The following is a 1,044-nucleotide window of genomic DNA, read 5'->3' as shown; positions in this document are numbered from 1 at the left end:
TGATAAGTTAGTAACCCGGCTGTTAAGTGAATCTGGCTTCCCCCATTGACTTTGTTGCCAAAAGGTCACAAAAGGTAATCACATGACCTCAAGACACAGTAATGGTCGTAAGTATGAGCTAGTTGCCAAGCATCTGAATTTTGCTCCACATGATCATGAGGATGCCGCAAAGGTTGTAACTGTGAAAAAATGGTCATAAGTCACTTTTTTCCATGCCATTGTAACTTTGAACAGTCACTAAATGAACTGTTGTAAATGGAGGACTTCCTATATTAATTTTTTCTCTAAAAGACGCATTAGGACTTATTTTCCAGTTAGGTCTTTTTTTTGGGGGGGGGAGAAATATGGCACTAAATGTGTTCATCTGGCTGACAATCTTAACTGGGGCTTATTTCTGGGGTGGGGCTTATATTATGAGCATCCTGAAAAATCATGATAAAGCTTATTTTCTGTTTGAGTCTTATTTTCAGGGAAACACAGTACTTAAGCAGAAGTGGGAAGGATTTTGGATCCATGATTGTTTTCAGCAGTCTAGGTAACATACCAGGTTTACTCCTTCCAAAATGGTAGAATTAAGATAAGGAAGTGGCTGGAGCGGCAGGGAAATTTAATTTACATTGAAATGGAATTAATGGCATTAAAGTGAAAACATAGGAATTGATTGTAGATAGTTTTAATATGTCCTATTTATTAATAAGTTATCTCAAGGATTCCATGGAAGACTGTAATTTGGTGTCCACATTTCGTGAGGTTATGATGAATCCAACATTTTCAGGCTATGCAAGGGATCAGAGATGAGCACCTCTGCTCCAATGGGAGGCTGTGATGCTAAAACCATTAAGACTTTCCCTGATGATCGGGAAGTTTTTTTATGGGAGAGGTCATTCCAATCCCAGATTTTTTAGAATCTGAAAGATCAGATTCATAAATTGGAAAGCATAAACTTGTCCTGGTAACATCACCATAGCCAGCAAAGATCTTTCTACTTAGACCATACATGGAGATGGCTATATGTCTAACTGGACAACCTAATGTATTTTATGT

The sequence above is a fragment of the Protobothrops mucrosquamatus genome, unplaced genomic scaffold, assembly GCF_001527695.2.
Source record: "Protobothrops mucrosquamatus isolate PMUCROS unplaced genomic scaffold, P.Mucros_1.0 scaffold5007, whole genome shotgun sequence".
NCBI lineage: Eukaryota > Metazoa > Chordata > Lepidosauria > Squamata > Viperidae > Protobothrops > Protobothrops mucrosquamatus.
Note: the sequence above shows the minus strand (reverse complement) of the source record.